The sequence below is a fragment of the Sinocyclocheilus anshuiensis genome, unplaced genomic scaffold (genome assembly GCF_001515605.1).
Source record: "Sinocyclocheilus anshuiensis isolate Anshui unplaced genomic scaffold, SAMN03320099.WGS_v1.1 scaffold1127, whole genome shotgun sequence".
NCBI classification, from domain to species: Eukaryota; Metazoa; Chordata; class Actinopteri; order Cypriniformes; family Cyprinidae; genus Sinocyclocheilus; species Sinocyclocheilus anshuiensis.
Window position 1 is genome coordinate 24,544 of NW_015546115.1, and position 19,606 is coordinate 44,149.

At 39.1% G+C, this 19,606-nt stretch overlaps 1 pseudogene; it reads right to left on the reverse strand.

Annotated features, from left to right (window-relative positions):
• Positions 1 to 8,479: 8,479 nt before the first annotated feature.
• Positions 8,480 to 19,248, reverse strand: LOC107700783 (adhesion G protein-coupled receptor E3-like; annotated as a pseudogene).
• Between the last annotated feature and the right edge of the window lie 358 nt (positions 19,249 to 19,606).

Genomic DNA, 19,606 nt, shown 5'->3' on the forward strand with positions numbered 1-19,606 from the left:
ATGCTTCAGCTACTGCAGCCGGCGCTGTTCTTTCACAACTCCAAAATGGCATTGAACGACCTGTGGCTTTTGCTTCTTGTGCCTTCAGCCTGACTGAACAAAAGTACTCAACTGGAAAGAGGGAGGCTCTGGCTTGTGTGTGGGCCTGCGATCGCTGGCATGCCTACCTTTATGGCCGAAAATTCACCCTTCGAACTGACCACCAAGCCCTCAGTGCACTTAAGTCTCCTTCTGGGTCTGGTCACAAACCACTGCTCATGTACCGTTGGACTGACCGTCTCCAGCAGTATGACTTTACAATACAATACACCTCAGGCAGAGATAATGTGGTGGCTGAGTTGCTGTCCCGTTCTGTGTCATCACCCATTGCCTCCTGTCAGGTGGCTGAGGACAGGGACCTTATTCAATTAGTGCATGCACCCCTGACAGTTTTTGTGTTCTTGGAGGAACTCACAGAGGAGTCTGCTGCTGATTCCACACTATCTGCGGTCTGCGAGTATGTCCTGAATGGCTGGCCAGCTCAAGTTGCGACAGATATCCAGCCGTATGCCCGAGTGAAACACGAATTTTCATGCTGGAATGACACATGCTTGGCCCGTGGACACTGTGCCATTATCCCTGCTAAACTCAGAGGATGAGTGCTGACCATGGTGCATGAGGGCCATCTTGGCATAGTCAAACTAAAGCAGCGCTGTAGAGATCTTGTATGGTGGCCAGGGTTGGACAAAGACATTGAACAGCTTGTTTGGGACTGTGCTCCATGTCTTGTAAGCGGGAAAACAGGCCCACCAGTTCCGCCGCCACTAGGGTCTTTGCCTTGGCCAACTCGACCCTGGGACCACATTCAGCTGGACATCTGTGGTGAACTCCATGATGTGCCCCATCATTTGCGTTTCCTTGTAGTAGTTTATTATCTACATTCGAAGTGGCTAGAGGTTACATCTGTGGGCCCTGTCACGTCCAGCTCCATCATTGACTTTCTGGAGTTGCTCTTTGCTCGCTGGCGCCTGCCAAGGACCTTGACGACAGACAATGGCCCTCAACTAGTGTCTGCTGAGTTTACCAGCTACATCCAAAGCAAAGGCATCAAACACATATGAACAGCTTACTATCACCCACAGTCAAATAGGGGCGTAGAGAGATTCAATCAGTCGATAAAAAATGGTCTGAGAGCCCACTTAGCACAAGGCTGCTCTTTCAATGAGGCCTTGTCTCAGACTCTTCTACACTACAGAGCAGCTCAGCATGCTACCACTGGGGTGTCACCGGCAAAACTGATGCTGGGGCGAGAGCTGGAGTTACCCCTGCATAGACTTTGCCCTCCTAGTTCTCATGGTGGAAACCCTGTGGTGAAAGCCAGGGTATGTGAACAACAGCTCAAAGCACTGGGCAGATTCGATGCAAAGAAAAAGGCCCGGATTCCCAGAATCTCCCCACTGGACTGGGTGCGGGTTCAGCGACCACACCGGAAAAATAAGCTCAACACTTTCTGGTCGCAGCCCCAGCAGGTGCGAAAGCAGTTAAGTCCAGTTACATTCCAGCTATCGGATGGTTCCCATTGGCATGCCAGTCGACTTAGGAAAGTACTGTGCCCTTCTGGTGCAGATCACACCCCAGACGCTGTGCTCCCTTGCTCTCTGCTCAGTTCTTCATGCCCTCTGCCCCCAGCACAGCATCCAGTGACTCCGCAAGCAACATCCCTACCACCATTTGCAGCATCGCAAGGCAGGCCTACCAGATCGCACACTCGGCCTGCTTGCTTTCAGGACTACTTAACTTCCTTTCACACTTAGTTCACCGGGAGGGGAGGGGAAATGTTGCATGTTTAGGTAGACTTATAATCTGGTGTTTAATTAAAGTAATGTGTTTGTTACATTAATCAGTCCCTCCAGGATTTCACGGGACTTTTTTCTGATTTTTGCGGCCTAAAATTACTGATTTTGCTGTGGCTTTTCTCAAAATTTGCGGTGATATTTGCGGCATTTTTATTGTTTTGCAGTGAAAATGTACCACAGACAACATTCTTCTAACATCGTTATGACTTTTCTGACTTCGGGAATCATTGTAGGGGCAGAGGGCATGAAGATCATTGTATCATTGTAACATTTGTAACATTGTAACATTGTATCATTGTAACATTTGAGGACACCAGCACCAGTGTCATTAAGTTCTACAGAAGATGGCACCAGCTCCTGACAGTAAAGCACTCACCCTAATCGCACATGTACATCTCGGAGATGTCTATTTGATGTCTCCATTTACATATGCAAGATGTATTTTTTTAGAGTGTTTGCTCATCTGCAATACATCTCCAAGACGTTTCCTGTCAGATATCAAATAGACATTTATTAGAATGGAGGGGTGTGAAGTAACGAATTACAAATACTCACGTTACAGTAATCTGTGAAAAAGTGTGTTGGAAACACAACTTGAGGACCAAATCTGCACCTTATTGATGACCCGTGGTGTTACTATACTGCATATGTGCCAGCCATGATGTAATAAAACTGAAGCTCGTTAATAAACGTTTTTTTTTTTTAAATCCATTTTATACAATCCGCCTTCATTTAGCAAGTGCCCTCGTGCATAAACAATTTTCAAGTTCAACACTTTTTGTTCCATTCAGTTACTTGTGCTGTCTGGGTAGTTGAGATGCAGATTGATTCATAATGTCTAAGTATAATTTTATAAATACACAATATATATATAGGCTACAGTATATATATTAGGGAGTGGAAATGGCTAATAAGCCTGTAAATAGCCTACTTCTCTGCAGCCATCTACTAGTGGTAATTTAATGTCTTTTTTTATTTTTAAATAAGTGTTTGCTTTCATACATAATGAAACTTTTAGTTTTATAAATGGGGGCAACCTATGAAGGATGAACAAATAATGTCATCACATCAAAAATAACTTTCAAATTCGGTAATACTTAAAGCTTTGAAGTGCTGGGAAAAGTTGTGTGAAGCATTTAAAAACACTCGAAAACATTAGACCATTTCTGCCACAAGTTGTTCCTGTAGTTTTACTATGTTAAATCCATGGTGAATGGTGGTGATTTGTGTTTGTTGAACAATGTTTTTCCTGGTTTCCACATAAGTGGCGTTTGTTCTGATATCTGTAGCTTTAACAGAATTCTGCGCCGAATTTGAATGTTTCTCACAAGATTTTACAGAGATGTTATTGATTCTGCTGCGAATTCGACTACTTTCTTCACTGTATCTCCCAGCACTATGTATAACGGTGTCACGTGATCGAGATCAGCCCGCGGCTTCAGCCCGAGCAGATAAACGGTCTGCGCTGCATAGCCCAAACGAGTAGCGCGGGTTCATTCCGCTTTCGGTTCGTTTGTCCAATGTAGCTCTTGTAAATCGGTCATGATGAGAACGCAAGGCTCACTGTGTAGGGACATGTAAGACGGTAATGTTGCATGTTTAGGTAGACTTATAATCTGGTGTTTAATTAAAGTAATGTGTTTGTTACATTAATAAGATATAAAGAATGCTGGTCACTTTAAGAGTTTGGAATGAGCAATGACGTTGACGCTAATGTTTTCACGCAGTTCAGTGATGTGAGTGTTCAGTTTATGCAGTTCAGTAAAGTTGACGAGAACAATAAAAAGTTAAATAAGTTAAAGTACGAGTCCTCTTTACAGACGTAACAGGTAACAATAAGGTTACATTATCTAATAATGTCATAAGACATACATAGTATACAAAACAAAACAATATACAAAACAGTAATAATACACACAGTGTCCTGGGGATATGTATGTTATGTATGTTACAAACCGTTCTATGAATTAATGGAGAGAAGTCTTTTTTATCTGTTTCACTAGTGAATGAAGTGAATGAAGTGCTCTCTCTAAATTCCTTGGGTTGTCTTATCTTGATGATTTGTCTTTGTTGCCATGGTGGCCCAAGGCCTGTTCTCTTGATAACTTAACAACTAAACAACTATGATTGCATACAATTTAAATAAATTACCATGCACACATGAAAGAGTTTTTTTTTTTTTGGGCCAACATTTATTTGAAAAATATGTATTCCTTCCTAAACATGATGCTGTGGTCCTCAGTGTTGTTTGGCACAGCAAAGACATCTGAAGAACTTCCTGTACTGCTGCCTGACCTGAACAAGAACGAGACGAGAGGAGCTGAGTGACTTCATGAGATCAATTTAACCTCTGAAACTCAAGAACCAGAATGGAGTTTGTTTGGAATAAACAGGTAAGAAACAACTGTACTGCTACTGTCTCTGGGGGTTTAGTGGTTTATTTAAAGAATAGGGATGAAAACTAATCTGACCTCATTATTGAGGACACAGTAGATCAGGAAGATGAAGGTTCCCTGCTGGGAGTTCAAGATCAGGAAGAGGATCTCCAGCACCTTACTGCCATTAGTGAAGAAACCCAGGGTAATACTTAAAGCTTTGAAGTGCTGGGAAAAGTTGTGTGAAGCATTTAAAAACACTCGAAAACATTAGACCATTTCTGCCACACGTTGTTCCTGTAGTTTTACTATGTTAAATCCATGGTGAATAGTGGTGATTTGTGTTTGTTGAACAATGTTTTTCCTGGTTTCCACATAAGTGGCGTTTGTTCTGATATCTGTAGCTTTAACAGAATTCTGCGCCGAATTTGAATGTTTCTCACAAGATTTTACAGAGATGTTATTGATTCTGCTGCGAATTCGACTACTTTCTTCACTGTATCTCCCAGCACTATGTATAACGGTGTCACGTGATCGAGATCAGCCCGCGGCTTCAGCCCGAGCAGATAAACGGTCTGCGCTGCATAGCCCAAACGAGTAGCGCGGGTTCATTCCGCTTTCGGTTCGTTTGTCCAATGTAGCTCTTGTAAATCGGTCATGATGAGAACGCAAGGCTGTTCATTCCATTTTTGGAACTGAGAAACAACCTTTCTTTGACTGAATGCGCGTTGCGATGACGTCACGGGACGCGTCTAAGCCCAAAATCTGCGGGAAATATGCGGCAATTACGAAAATTTGCGAGCTCTTGCGAAAATTGCAGAGTTTGCTTGATTTTGCGATAAATTCAGCGATCGCAGAATCGCAAAATCCTGGAGGGACTGATTAATAAGTTATAAATAGGCTGGTCACTTTAAGACTTTGGAATGAGCAATGAAGTTGACGCTAATGTTTTCACGCAGTTCAGTGATGTGAGTGTTCAGTTTATGCAGTTCAGTAAAGTTGACGAGAACAATAAAAAGTAAAATAAGTTCAAGTACGAGTCCTCTTTACAGACGTAACAGGTAACAATAAGGTTACATTATCTAATAATGTCATAAGACATACATAGTATACAAAACAAAACAATATACAAAACAGTAATAATACACACAGTGTCCTGGGGATATGTATGTTAATTAATAGACAAACCGTTCTATGAATTAATGGAGAGAAGTCTTTTTTATCTGTTTCACTAGTGAATGAAGTGAGAAGTACACTCTCTCTAAATTCCTTGGGTTGTCTTATCTTGATGATTTGTCTTTGTTGCCATGGTGGCCCAAGGCCTGTTCTCTTGATAACTTAACAACTAAACAACTATGATTGCATACAATTTAAATAAATTACCATGCACACATGAAAGAGTTTTTTTTTTTTTTGGGCCAACATTTATTTGAAAAATATGTATTCCTTCCTAAACATGATGCTGTGGTCCTCAGTGTTGTTTGGCACAGCAAAGACATCTGAAGAACTTCCTGTACTGCTGCCTGACCTGAACAAGAACGAGACGAGAGGAGCTGAGTGACTTCATGAGATCAATTTAACCTCTGAAACTCAAGAACCAGAATGGTTTGCTTATGAAAAAAAAAAGAAAGAAAGAAAGAAAAGAAAATGAATAAAGAAAAACAGGTAAGAAACTGTGCTGCCACTGTCTCTGGGGGTTTATTGGTTTATTTATAGAATAGGGATGGAAAAAAGTCTGACCTCATTATTGAGGACACAGTAGATCAGGAAGATGAAGGTTCCCTGCTGGGAGTTCAAGATCAGGAAGAGGATCTCCAGCACCTTACTGCCATTAGTGAAGAAACCCAGAATCCAGGAGCAACCAAGAACCACACACTGACCCAGTGTTTTAAACACCATAATCCTGCAGAGAAACAGAGACCGAACAATATTATATGTGTCTTTATTGACTATATGTTGTTTTCTATAGAGAAATTCATTCATATTACTTGTTTTGTTTCATCTGTGAAACTTCAACATTGAGATTTTTAAGAGCCGAGTTCACATTGGTGATGATCTTGATGAAGAGAATCATGTTTAACTGAAGGGTAGAAGAGTAATTAATCACTGTGATTTCTTTTTAATCAAAAGTCATAAGAAAAAAGAAACATGTTTACCGCTAGTATGACACAAACAGGACCCAGAAAACTCCAGATGAAGCCTATCTATTTTAAAATATTTTTTTCTATTTTTAAATCTATTTTAATCCAGCAGCTGTTTAGAGGGGGGGGGTATAATAACTGAATGATTTTGTCAGAAATACTATTTCAGGTATTGACTAGTGAAATATTACAGATTTGAATCTTGTGCACGATGCTGATACAGTCTCTGTCTAGAGTGTATATTTTATCAAATTAAAAAACAAACAAACAAAAAACTAACTGTTCGCTTCCGTAGCCGTCAGGAACCAGACCGACAGACACACACACCACAACCAGAGCAACCACATATCCAATCACACACAGGAATCCACTGCTAAGCACCTCCCTCTTTTTGGAGCTGATCTGTGATAGGTTCTTCACACAGATGAAGAGCAGCACTGCTTCAATGAGCATCCACACAAAGCCGGAGAGAAAGAGGAAGTGCAGAAGGCCAGAGATCACGGCACACAACACCTGGAGACCATGAGAGACGGTTATGATGATTTTCAGTGAGGCTGTGCTGAGCTGTAGGGCTCCTTCATCATTCTCATCTGCTGAGGCCATATGAAGCTCAGGAACTGCTGCGTGAGCAGGAACAGAAGGTGAGCCAGTAGAAGACTGATGCAGATGTTGATTCGAGCTACATTATTCACTCCAGGACTCCACTGACAAAGGGCAAAGGTCAACAGGGCCAAAGTGAAGAACACCAGCCCCACAATCACACACACCAAATTCAACAGATCCAGCAGTGGGTCGCTCTGAGAAAACATGTCAGAGTTCATGAGTGCCAAATCTGTGCTGTTCTGCAGTGTTCACTGGAAATGTTCTGTACCTCTGGTGGGCGGCTGGTTTGCATGATGAGAGCGAATGTCGACAGATGATCACAGGAACACACAGTGTAGCTGCTGTTGGTCTTTAAAACAGAACAACCATCTACAATCCACTCGCTGATATTCCAGTACACACAGGACAGAGAACCACTGGGATCAAACTCCTGGAAGAAGAAGAACAAAGATGCAGGAAATATTAGAACATTAAACATGTTCAGATGTTTCCAGATGTTCATCAGTTCTCAGGTTGGACAAACACATTTCAGTCTCTCACTCTGATGTGTTTTAGGGTGAAGTTGACTGGTTTGGTGAGTTTAGTGTTGGTGGTTTTGGGAAGAGTAGCTGAGATCACAGTGGACATCATGGTTTTAATCATGTTGTTTGATGTGTTGAAGAAGTCTGGCTTCAGTAGATTCTCCATCGTGATGTAGCTCATGAAAGCCACTGCAGCTGATCCTGTGTGACAGAAATAGAAGTGTGATGTGAAATGTGAAATACAACAATGAAAAAACTGCAAGTGAACATGATTTAGTTGTACATATGTCTCTTTCTTAAATTGTTTCCTCTTTCGGGAAATATGCGGCAATTACGAAAATTTGCGAGCTCTTGCGAAAATTGCAGAGTTTGCTTGATTTTGCGATAAATTCAGCGATCGCAGAATCGCAAAATCCTGGAGGGACTGATTAATAAGTTATAAATAGGCTGGTCACTTTAAGACTTTGGAATGAGCAATGAAGTTGACGCTAATGTTTTCACGCAGTTCAGTGATGTGAGTGTTCAGTTTATGCAGTTCAGTAAAGTTGACGAGAACAATAAAAAGTTAAATAAGTTAAAGTACGAGTCCTCTTTACAGACGTAACAGGTAACAATAAGGTTACATTATCTAATAATGTCATAAGACATACATAGTATACAAAACAAAACAATATACAAAACAGTAATAATACACACAGTGTCCTGGGGATATGTATGTTAATTAATAGACAAACCGTTCTATGAATTAATGGAGAGAAGTCTTTTTTATCTGTTTCACTAGTGAATGAAGTGAGAAGTACACTCTCTCTAAATTCCTTGGGTTGTCTTATCTTGATGATTTGTCTTTGTTGCCATGGTGGCCCAAGGCCTGTTCTCTTGATAACTTAACAACTAAACAACTATGATTGCATACAATTTAAATAAATTACCATGCACACATGAAAGAGTTTTTTTTTTTTTTGGGCCAACATTTATTTGAAAAATATGTATTCCTTCCTAAACATGATGCTGTGGTCCTCAGTGTTGTTTGGCACAGCAAAGACATCTGAAGAACTTCCTGTACTGCTGCCTGACCTGAACAAGAACGAGACGAGAGGAGCTGAGTGACTTCATGAGATCAATTTAACCTCTGAAACTCAAGAACCAGAATGGTTTGCTTATGAAAAAAAAAAGAAAGAAAGAAAGAAAAGAAAATGAATAAAGAAAAACAGGTAAGAAACTGTGCTGCCACTGTCTCTGGGGGTTTATTGGTTTATTTATAGAATAGGGATGGAAAAAAGTCTGACCTCATTATTGAGGACACAGTAGATCAGGAAGATGAAGGTTCCCTGCTGGGAGTTCAAGATCAGGAAGAGGATCTCCAGCACCTTACTGCCATTAGTGAAGAAACCCAGAATCCAGGAGCAACCAAGAACCACACACTGACCCAGTGTTTTAAACACCATAATCCTGCAGAGAAACAGAGACCGAACAATATTATATGTGTCTTTATTGACTATATGTTGTTTTCTATAGAGAAATTCATTCATATTACTTGTTTTGTTTCATCTGTGAAACTTCAACATTGAGATTTTTAAGAGCCGAGTTCACATTGGTGATGATCTTGATGAAGAGAATCATGTTTAACTGAAGGGTAGAAGAGTAATTAATCACTGTGATTTCTTTTTAATCAAAAGTCATAAGAAAAAAGAAACATGTTTACCGCTAGTATGACACAAACAGGACCCAGAAAACTCCAGATGAAGCCTATCTATTTTAAAATATTTTTTTCTATTTTTAAATCTATTTTAATCCAGCAGCTGTTTAGAGGGGGGGGGTATAATAACTGAATGATTTTGTCAGAAATACTATTTCAGGTATTGACTAGTGAAATATTACAGATTTGAATCTTGTGCACGATGCTGATACAGTCTCTGTCTAGAGTGTATATTTTATCAAATTAAAAAACAAACAAACAAAAAACTAACTGTTCGCTGCCGTAGCCGTCAGGAACCAGACCGACAGACACACACACCACAACCAGAGCAACCACATATCCAATCACACACAGGAATCCACTGCTAAGCACCTCCCTCTTTTTGGAGCTGATCTGTGATAGGTTCTTCACACAGATGAAGAGCAGCACTGCTTCAATGAGCATCCACACAAAGCCGGAGAGAAAGAGGAAGTGCAGAAGGCCAGAGATCACGGCACACAACACCTGGAGACCATGAGAGACGGTTATGATGATTTTCAGTGAGGCTGTGCTGAGCTGTAGGGCTCCTTCATCATTCTCATCTGCTGAGGCCATATGAAGCTCAGGAACTGCTGCGTGAGCAGGAACAGAAGGTGAGCCAGTAGAAGACTGATGCAGATGTTGATTCGAGCTACATTATTCACTCCAGGACTCCACTGACAAAGGACAAAGGTCAACAGGGCCAAACTGAAGAACACCAGCCCCACGATCACACACACCAAATTCAACAGCTCCAGCAGTGGGTCGCTCTGAGAAAACATGTCAGAGTTCATGAGTGCCAAATCTGTGCAGCTCTTCAGTGTTAACTAGATATGTTCTGTACCTCTGGTGGATGGCTGGTTTGCATGATGAGAGCGAATGTCGACAGATGATCACAGGAACACACAGTGTAGCTGCTGTTGGTCTTTAAAACAGAACAACCATCTACAATCCACTCGCTGATATTCCAGTACACACAGGACAGAGAACCACTGGGATCAAACTCCTGCAAAAGAAGAAGAAAATATCAGAGCACTGAATATTAGATGTTTCCAGATGTTCATCAGTTCTCAGGTTGGACAAACACATGTCAGTCTCTCACTCTGATGTGTTTTAGGGTGAAGTTGACTGGTTTGGTGAGTTTAGTGTTGGTGGTTTTGGGAAGAGTAGCTGAGATCACAGTGGACATCATGGTTTTAATCGTGTTGTTTGATGTGTTGAAGAAGTCTGGCTTCAGTAGATTCTCCATCATGTTGTAGCTCATGAAAGCCACTGCAGCTGATCCTGTGTGACAGAAATAGAAATGCAACATGTTAAAATATAGCAATAATGGTAATGGCATTTTTTATGATTTGTTGTTTCACACAGAAACATTTAACATACTTTCATTGTTGTTCTTGGCGATCCCAATGAGATCAATGTCCACAGAAGAATTTGTCGTGTCAAGTCGAGGGATTTTATTTAAGGTGACATTTGGTCCAACCATGAAGACTTGACCCTCTGACAAAAACAAGCAGTTATGTACTATATAATTTTATTTTTAATATTTAGCTTTTTTATGAAAGACAAATTAACAATTGAATTTGTACAAAAGCCAAACAAATAAAATGACGATTCATGATTTCTAGATGTAGTATTTTAAACTCTTCAGGTTTTTCGAGGATAAAGGTCAGATCTTGCAGTAAATTGTGTACTCAAGTACTCAAGTGATTCCGTTCTCAACTGGGTTTTCTTCCAAATGTCCCTAAAATCAAACATTTTTCATGGTTTTTCAGTACACAATCTGCCCATGATGGCGTTTGTCCTATTTGACGAGCCTTTACCAAATGATGAAGGAATTTTCACCAAAATATTGACTTTTGACATCAACAACAAAAGACAGTTTTCTGCTCTCTTTTAAAAACTAGTGATTACACAATTAACATATAATGTAGCTGCATTTGTCATTGTCTGCCACCTGTGACCCATGCTGATCACTAGATATCATATGTGACCCTGGAGCACAAAAGCAGTCTTAAGTCGCTGGGGTATATTTGTCTTCTGGAGAGAGCAGTTCTAAGCGCCATCGAATTGAAGCATTTCTTCTGTAAAATACAGGTGTGTGTACATTTTAGTTTATATATTAAATTGTTACTGTGCTGTATAGCCTATCGTTCAATTTTATGCAGAGCAACATACAGGCGCGCGGTGTGAATCACCGTCACTCGCATCGGTCTTTTCGTGTGATGGAAAAGCCTGATGCTTTGCATAAAATAAACGATTATGTTTATAAAGATACAGAACACTTAGTTTTGTCGTGGCCATGACATAACTTGTGGGAACGTGATAATATGTCGTGGCCACGAGATCATTTTGTCAAGGTAACGACATCCATATGTCTTGGCCTCGAGATGCTATGTTGAGGGAACTACATATTTTTCTCGTGGCCACGAGTTTAATGCGTAAACAAACCTGCGTGACCATAGCAACCCGGGATTACCAGAGATGGATTCATTAATATTTTCTTTTGAATTAAGAAATTATTATATTATTTATTATAGAAATGATTACATTATTAAATTATTTGGCCAAAATTACTGATTTTTCTTTTATGCCAAAAATCATTAGGATATTAAGTAAAGATCATGTTCCAGGAAGATATTTTGTAAATTTCCTACTGTAAATATATAAAAACTTAATTTTTGATTAGTAATATGCATAGCTAAGAACTTCATTTAGACAGCTTTAAAGACAATTTTCTCAATATTTTGATTTTTTTTTTTGCACCCTCAGATTCCAGATTTTCAAATAGTTGTATCTCGGCCAAATATTATCCTATCCTAACAAACCATACATCAATGGAAAGCTTATTTATTCTGCTTTCATGTATAAATCTCAGTATAAATCGAAATTTTGACCCTTATGACTGGTTTTGTGGTCAAGGTCACATATATAATCTCAGTTACATCATCAGTAATAATTGTGTCTTCACTTATCTACAGCAGCAAGAGTAAAACTGACACTGGCACTTGTGTCTGTTGGCTTCACTAATGTAGAAATTAGTTTCTCGCTGGCTTTTAGCACACTGTTTCCAAAGGAGGCTAGTTCAGTTGGGTTTGATGATAATAACGACTCTAGAATCTTCTCTGAAGCACTGAAGGCCACAGTCAAAATACTGGTGACAGTCTAATTTATTGATCAGATAAATAAAGTTACACTACATGTAAATGTCAACAGAGGCAATAAGACGGCACTGCTATGTAAATCATTATGTAACTGACAAAGATTTGATTAATTTATGATTTTTCTCTTGAATACTTACATTCAAAGGGAGTACTGTAATGTTCTCTATCTATCTGCTCAAGAAAATGTTGGAAACATGTCTGAGCCTGAAATCACAATCATGAAGGCAGTATTTGTTTATTTTGATCATGTTTTTTCAATATTAACAGAGAACCAAAATGCATTGTTACTGTTATGGTCCAACTCTAAATCTTCAAAATCTCAACTTACAGTGCATCCTTCCTGCAGCGTTATATTTATACCTGCAAGGAGAGAAATCAGCATGAAGGCAATAATAAAATACAGCTGTGAACAAAAATTCAACAGTGCTAGACAAAACTTTGGAAAATAATTCTTATAAAGTCCTTGTGTCCAATTTTGTATTTAGTCCAGAGTGGAAGTTAGTGATTTTTTCGCTCACTTTAAGGCTATTGTGATGTAGCTCCATAAGTATAATAACCACAAACAAGTTTAAACTAAGTGTCTTGTTAGCAGTTTGCATGGCGTGCAGGAGTGAATATTAAGCATATTACTCTAAAAAATCCTGGGTTCTTTTTTTTTAACCCAAATGCTGGGTTGAGCCTTTTAAGGTTATTTTTTCAGTGTTTGGGTAGTTTTTGTGTTACCCAGCCCCTGGGTAAAATTGTAACAACCCAATGTTTGGGTAGCTTTTTAGTGTTACCTAGCTCCTGTGTCAGACATAACAACCCAATGTTTGGGTAGTTTTTGTGTTACTCAGATCCTGGGTCAGACGTAACCCAGCGGTTGAGTTATTTATCGCGGGGATTTTGCGTCGTCTTCTGGAGAGAGCAGTTCTAAGCGCCATCGAATTGAAGCATTTCTTCTGTAAAATACAGGTGTGTGTACATTTTAGTTTATATATTAAATTGTTACTGTGCTGTATAGCCTATCGTTCAATTTTATGCAGAGCAACATACAGGCGCGCGGTGTGAATCACCGTCACTCGCATCGGTCTTTTCGTGTGATGGAAAAGCCTGATGCTTTGCATAAAATAAACGATTATGTTTATAAAGATACAGAACACTTAGTTTTGTCGTGGCCATGACATAACTTGTGGGAACGTGATAATATGTCGTGGCCACGAGATCATTTTGTCAAGGTAACGACATCCATATGTCTTGGCCTCGAGATGCTATGTTGAGGGAACTACATATTTTTCTCGTGGCCACGAGTTTAATGCGTAAACAAACCTGCGTGACCATAGCAACCCGGGATTACCAGAGATGGATTCATTAATATTTTCTTTTGAATTAAGAAATTATTATATTATTTATTATAGAAATGATTACATTATTAAATTATTATATTAACCATAGGCCTTGGCTACCAGACTATATTACGTGCAATAGTCAGCATTCAAATGAAGTTTATCATGAATAAATGTTACATAAAGTGCATAATATAAAATAGGCCTACAAGAAAACATTTTTATCCATGCTACAGTCTTGTAAGTCCATTAACTGATCGTCTTTTTCCTGTAATATTTGTATGCATATTCTTGTTAACACTTGTGAACACTTGTGAACAGAAGTTCACCAGAGAATCTTCAAAGCTCAATCTGCAGATCTGTTCATTTACAACCAAAACCTCACAGCACAATACATGACTGACCAAACATCAGACTACATTACCAGCTGAGCTCGTCTCTGGTGTGACTGTTGAACTGGTGCTGCTGATGTTAGTAACAGCTGAAAAAAATACTGATAAATATCAATAAATCAACAAACACACAATAAAAAGGGCACATGTAAATATATTTACCAGCACAGTATGTGAAATAACGGCCACTGTGCCTGACCTTACACATGATAATTACCTAGTCAGGCCTTTACTTAGTTTAACTTCATTTACACTTTTCTGAAGATGAAGAAATTTGTAACTATACAATAAGGCCCTAGCAAATGTACGGCTTGGGAACCAAGTAATTCTGAGAAAATTAAAAAGCCAGTTCCGGTATTTCATGCATGAACCTCATAAAGCAAACTAGTTTGATAAATAAATCTAAATAATATGAAGATATTTGAGTTATTTCAGTAAAATTGATAAATGCTATCTAGTCTAATTGGATAAAATAAATGTCCTCAGTGGTACAAACATTACCGTTAAAATGCTGTAGGAGGAGAATTAAAATAAAAAGTATTTTCTTATGACATAAAACCCTAATAAAATTAATGTAGTATAAACATTTTAATGCAGATGTATTCTACTGATCAATGATGCATGGAAACAATGTCTGTGTGAATCATTTCATACTTCGTAAACTGCAGAAAATGCTGTTAACCAATCAGAGTATGTGAAATCAGCTCTGTTCTTAATCTTTACATACAGACACAGATATGAAGACACAAATATCATGAATTTGTAGAAAGAGCTCATGTAAATATAATCACCTGCACAGTATGCTGCACGGCATATGGTTGGTCTAACCAGCTCATAGACATAATAATTTCCTGGACAGGCTTTGACTTTAATGGGGTAAGACCCAAAATAGCAACAGTAACTGCCAGCGTAACCACAGACATCTCGAGTGACGACTCCATCCTGTACTGTTGGGTGTCCACCACGAATCCACAGTGGGACAGCAGTGCCACAGCTATACCGAGCAACACATGTGTCTGGAATCTGAGCGCTCAGACCGTCAAGGAAGAGACGATACCAGCCGGTCCAGTTGACGGAGCAATCATACATTTTGACTGAAGCATATGTATTATTGATGGCTCTCCTTGCTTCGTCCAACACAGTATAGTTGAGGCAGGGGTCAGACAGATTAGCTGTTATGAAAACCCCAATATTAATTCATAGTCTCAATATTCATATTTTCAAAAATTGCAAAACATGGTCACAAATTTCTTGTATATGCAAATTGTCACACACACACACACACACACATATATATATATATATATATATATATACAGTATATATACTGTAGATTGATGTGGAAAAAAGTAAGTTAAATCAGTTTAACATAAGGCTGCAACATAACAAAACATGAAAACAAATGATGGCCTTCCTACTTTCGGAAGGCACTGTATCACCTTGGATTTGTGTAAAGATATTTTGGGCAGGTTTGAGCATGCCTTTTTGAAAATAAAGGCTTTTTTTCTTTCTTTTTTTTTATCTAGCTAATCATAACAGCTATGACATTTGCAACTTTAGTGGACATGGCATACACTGTCTTTTATCTTCATAAATTCATATTTAAAGGCATTCATGCTCTCTCTATGCAGCATTAAACAGTCTTTCAAACGCATATTCTTGTTGTATACATGTCACATCATATGTAGTCTCCAGACGAACAACACAGCCCCGTAGCTAATGCGATTTCTCATCGTGGTTTATACTGTTTTTTTACTGGTATATTATAGTGGTGCAGTAATTATTTTATTCTTCAGACATAAACACACATCTATTCAATGATACAGATCTTCATTAGGTCAGAAAATAAGCCAATAGAGACACAATGTGTTACATTACCAGTTGAGATGGTCGCTGGTGTGACGGATGTAGAGCTGGTGTTAACGCTGCCAACATCTGAAAGTTTGGATGAATAGTTAATTACGAACAGAGACAGAAATAGTGTAAAAAGAGTTCATGTAAATTTAATTACCTGCACAGTATGCAAAACTGCATTCTGTTGGACAAACCAGATCATAGACATAATAATTGCCTGGACAGGCTTTAACTTTAATAGGGTAAGACCCGTAATAGCAGCAGTAACTGTACAAGTTACCGCAGACATCTCGAGTGACAACTCCATCCTCAACTGTTGGGTGTCCACCATGAATCCACAGCGCAATATCTGTTCCACAGCTATACCTTGCAACACACGTCTGTGGGATATAAGCACTCAGACCGTTAATGAAGGGACGATACCAGCCGCTCCAGGTGACATATTTGTCACAGTTCAGGACTGAAGCATGTGTATTACTGATGGCTCTCCATGGATTGTCCAGCACAGTGTAGTTGTAGCAGGGATCTACAGAGAGATAAGCTGTTAAGAAAATGTAGTTTACAAAATTAACATGCTTCTGAAAAACACATATTGTTATTAAATTGATCCACAAGTTTAGCTGAAGACATTTAAATCTCTCTTCTTTTTTTTTGTATTAGCAAAATGTTACACCACAATGGGAAGCAGAACTGTCAACCTTGAGTTACACAGCACAAATTAACTTATACAAATTACTAGCAGCATTTTCATACAGTATCCTTCAGAAAAGTAGACAATATATAGAATCACCAGAAAATAAATCGATAAATTAATATAAAAACATTAAAGTAGCTTAATTCAGTTACACCCAACCATTCAATAGACCCCATGCTCTGTCAGTCATTTGATGGGGTCTGAAGCTAAACTAGCGCTATTGTGAGAGAGCTGTCATTTGCTCAAGTGATGGTCAGTGTTTGTACTGAGGAGAGAGTAGACACGAGCTGCTCAGAAAGTTATGGATGAAACAGAGAACGGTGCGATCCCATGAACGGTGATAAATAGCGCATCACATAAATCGATGCATTGAGAAAACAAGTGAATCGTTGCAGCTCTGGGCTGCGTTTCCCAAAAGCATCGTAAGCCTAAATTGATCATAGCTCCATTGGTTTCAATGGGTCTACGATGTACTTAAGCTTACAATGGTTTTGGGAAACGCAGCCCTATTCAGTTCATTTCAAAATTACAGACATGCTTATCCAGACGAAACGCCACCCAGCAGCAAAGTACATTACCAAATGTAGCCGTCGCTGGTGTGACAGCTACTGTTAAGACATCTGAAAAATAATTATAAATACAAATTAATCAATATATTACAAAAAGCACAATGACATAGCAGTCAAATGGCCAAATAAACAAAGAAATAAAAATAGCTTTGACAGGATTACTTGGTGACAGTTCACCCAAAAATGAAAATTCTGTCATAATTTTCTCACCCTCATTTCATTCCAAATGATTATGAATTTCCTGTCTATCCTAGAATTTCCTATTACCCTATTATATTCATATTACCTATCTTTTCCACATAATGAAACCCTCAAGTAGGGCTGCCCTCGACTAAGGATTTTTCTGATTGACTAGTAGTCGTTCATTTGAAGCAATAGTTGACTATTCGCACATTTATTAATAAACTATTTAAATCATTATAATAAGCCTTTAATTGCCTGCATAGCCTTAGCTCTCAAGCACACGCATAAAGGTTGCCACAGCGCACTGCAGAAGCTAATGATTATGAATGAGTCAGGGAAAACAGTAAGGAGGCTGCATTAACATTTTAATAATGTATTGATAAACTGTGCTTTCTTGGTTTTCAATTTAAGAGATGAAGTCGGCGACACTGACTCATTTCCGCAGTATGGACGCGCCTGTATGCATGTTTCATAATCAGAGAATATTTGTTTTCCATTTGAATTGGTTCATTTGCATTGATCTGCAGCCATATCACCCTGTAGCCCAAGACTGGTTGCCCACTGAATCTAAGCAGGGCTGAGCCTGGTCAGTACCTGGATGGGAGACCTCCTGGGAAAATTAGGGACAGGATTACTTGGTGACAGTTCACCCAAAAATGAAAATTCTGTCATAATTTTCTCACCCTCATTTCATTCCAAATGATTATGAATTTCCTGTCTATCCTAGAATTTCCTATTACCCTATTATATTCATATTACCTATCTTTTCCACATAATGAAACCCTCAAGTAGGGCTGCCCTCGACTAAGGATTTTTCTGATTGACTAGTAGTCGTTCATTTGAAGCAATAGTTGACTATTCGCACATTTATTAATAAACTATTTAAATCATTATAATAAGCCTTTAATTGCCTGCATAGCCTTAGCTCTCAAGCACACGCATAAAGGTTGCCACAGCGCACTGCAGAAGCTAATGATTATGAATGAGTCAGGGAAAACAGTAAGGAGGCTGCATTAACATTTTAATAATGTATTGATAAACTGTGCTTTCTTTGTTTTCAGTTTAAAAGATGAAGTCGGCGACACTGACTCGTCATCTCTGCAGTAGTGGGCACGCCCGTATGCATGTTTCATACGGATTACATAATCTGAGAATATTTGTTTTCCATTTGATTTAAAAGTATACATTTTGCTCTCTATAAATATGTTTTCGTATCTCTAAGGCAAATATACACAGAGTTTCAGAGTTTCGACCTCAAGTTCACAGAGACCGAGACGGCAGAAAGTGCATCCTGTTTGCTTTCATTATTTCACAAAAGCGCAGTGTTTTGTTGTTATTGTGAGTGCACATAAATAAACGTAGAATCTTTACAGATTCGAAAGATATATTACTCTTATCTGTATGACCAAAAAGAAGTATTTTAAGAGCAAGTGAGCGCACCGGCACCTCCCTCTGTACTGCAGTGAGCACGCTTCTACACTCCATACAGACACTTCAATAGCGCACATTTTTCTAGGTTAGCCTAACATTAGATTGAGCAGCCATGTAAAATTTCTAATACTTACATATTTCAGATGATAAGCCATATTTGAGGTCAATGAATGATAGGCGAGCGTTTGGGTGTCCCTGATGTACTAGCCTACCACATAGACCAGCCGTTATCGATCTGTCTGTCACAGACTGCGTGACTTCGCCTGTGGATTATTTTTTTTCTGCGACTAAGCGACTAAAAAAAATTTGGTCGACCAAGCCTTTTCTGGTCGACTAATGGTAAAGGTAGATGGCGAAGACCTGATCCTCCGCATAAGAGGCTGCCAATGAGTCATCAGTGGAGAGTAGAGAGGCAAGACTCATGCTCTCACAATGAGAGCAGTCCATCTTCGTAAGCGCTGCCAACAGCATTAGTTCTCGCATGTCACATTATTATTCTTATCTGTATGACCAAAAATAAGTATTTTAAGAGCAAGTGAGCGCACCGGCACCTCCCTCTGTACTGCAGTGAGCACGCTTCTACACTCCATACAGACACTTCAATAGCGCACATTTTTCTAGGTTAGCCTAACATTAGATTGAGCAGCCATGTAAAATTTCTAATACTTACATATTTCAGATGATAAGCCATATTTGAGGTCAATGAATGATAGGCGAGCGTTTGGGTGTCCCTGATGTACTAGCCTACCACATAGACCAGCCGTTATCGATCTGTCTGTCACAGACTGCGTGACTTCGCCTGTGG